Raw genomic sequence first — 2,188 nt, 5'->3', positions numbered from 1 at the left:
GGTTCAGCACCAACCTTAAGCACTCTTTGTTGTGTTTTATTACACGTACTGGGTGTACAATGCGTATGATTTCTATAAATCTTTTCATGTGCACCCATTTTATACAAAATCTATGTGCATGTGAAAGAAATGAAGCCCTGAGATAAACCTGCACCACACACGGCTGGAGGGAAAAATCCCTTTTACTGTTTGGAGATCCATGCACTACACATGGTATCCCACACCCGCGTTTCATCGCTTTGTGCTGGGGGGTACAGCACGGGTGCTTCTCCCAAGCAGAGGGCTCTTTCCAGTAAGACAGCTTAAAATGGGAACTGGAAAACTCCTCCTTTCCCCAGATCTGGCCGGCAAAGCAGCAGGACCACCGACACAGCCAGAGCAGCATTTCAGGACCCTGGCTCTGGGCACGGCACCCCTTCCCAAAGCACGGCCCAGCAGAGCACGTGAAAAGCAAGTGCAGAAGCTGCCAGAGCTGAATTTCCAATTTTCCCCGAATGACCTCCCTCCTATCAGAAAAAGGGACCAATTAAATGCACGAAGGGGCACTAATAGCAAAAGCTGGCTAAGCGTGACTGCTGAGAGCCGGCGACACAAGCAGAATCCCTGCTTGCCCTCCTCCTCCTCCTCACACCCTCCTGGCAGCCGGCGGAGCAGGGGCTCCCTCCTGGCAGCCGGTGGAGCAGGGGCCAAACCCAGCATCTCGGACAGAGCCACACGGCCGGAGCAAGCCCCGAGGGCACCCATGGAGCCACACGAGCAAGCCTCCGAGGGCACCCGCCGCCCCAGGAGCCCAGTGATGCTCAGCTGGTGGATGACGGACAGAGGGAACAAAGGGGACGTGTCTCAGGGCAGACTTAGCTCCTTCCAAAAGCTGTTTTGCCAGCAAACTGGGATGTGCCAACCCCAGCACGAGAGAGGGATGCTCCCTGACATCGGTACACAGCCTGGGAGGGAGGAAGCAGAGGACAGGGAGAACAGCAGGAGGAAGCATCCCTCCCCAAGCCGTTATTTCGTATGCTATCCTTGAGAAGCCAATTTATAACAAATAACCATTTTCCACCGGTGACAAAAAGCCATTTCATCGAGGAATTTCCGCCCAGCTCTGCTGCCGAGCCCTCAATGTCTCTCCCAGGGCCCGGTGCCCTCCGTGCAGTACACAAAAGCACCTTTCGTGGCAGTGAGACGCGAGGGATTTTCTTGAAAGCCAGAGAGGAGTAAGTTTGTTGGAGACATGAGATAAAAGTTGAAACATCAAAAGAAGCCCAAGTATTTGTGGGAAGAGAGCCAGGTGGATTAATTCCCCTCCAGCTGGGGAAGGCGATCAGCCTCCAGATACCCACCATCCCTAATTAGCAGCCCCTCGAGTGCCTCAGTCTCCCCACGTGAGGTCTGGAGAAGGGGAATACATCTGCCTCTCGGGAGGGCTGCTGTGAGTTACCATTTATATATTTATTCGACTATTTATTTTTTTGTTTCTGCCCCCATGCTGCTTTCCTTGCTCCTAGTTCCCGGAGCCTGCGAACCCCCTGCGGATGGCTGAAAGCAAATCTGAATATTCAAATTGTTATCAGCTGCCCAGCAGAAGGTGCTGGCTCAGCCCGGCTCACAGCTAGTACCCCCTGCTCCGGAGGAAGCCACGGGGAGCTGCTTACATTTTCCTCACCCCTTCCTACCTGTTCCTGCCACCCAGAGCAAACCACAGAGCTGCAACGTGTTTGTGGAGGAGAAAAACAAGCCCTGTCTCCCCGGGCTTGCAAACGTCCTGGTGTGCAGCGGTGGGCTCACGGCCGAGCACCATTTCTTTGCAGAGTCAAGGATGAGCACGGATGTGCTATTGGTGCACAACCTCCTTTACCCACTTGTTTTCTCCCTCCAACCCCTTACCCACCAGCTCCTGTACTGCTCCAGTTTTTTTCCCCCATCACTGAAAACAAATCGGCTCCTTTGCCATCCTTTAGAGGCATAAATTAACAAGCAGCCTGCCAAAGCTTAGCAACCCTACAATAATAAACCCTTCTGCACGCACCCTCCATCGGAAACAAATTGAGCCATAAAGAAAAGGGGCATTGGAGGGAAGTTTGCTCTTGCAGAAAGCCGGGATGCAGCCGCACGTTTCCCAGCTCATCGCACCCCGTGCCAGCGCGCGGGGCCAGCACTCGCTGTGGCTCGAGGCTGCTGCCCGCTGCCT

General features: G+C 54.1%; 1 protein-coding gene across 1 annotated transcript in view; it reads right to left on the bottom strand.

Moving 5' to 3' along the window:
- LOC104162741 (cadherin-23-like) overlaps positions 1-2,188 on the bottom strand; it is a gene marked incomplete at both ends in the record, with an annotated part of 35,401 nt that overhangs the window by 1,382 nt on the left and 31,831 nt on the right. The window lies entirely within an intron of this gene.

This window comes from Cariama cristata, unplaced genomic scaffold (genome assembly GCF_000690535.1).
Source record: "Cariama cristata isolate BGI_N322 unplaced genomic scaffold, ASM69053v1 scaffold5416, whole genome shotgun sequence".
NCBI classification, from domain to species: domain Eukaryota; kingdom Metazoa; phylum Chordata; class Aves; order Cariamiformes; family Cariamidae; genus Cariama; species Cariama cristata.
Note: the sequence above shows the minus strand (reverse complement) of the source record. Positions and strands in the feature narration are given on the sequence as shown.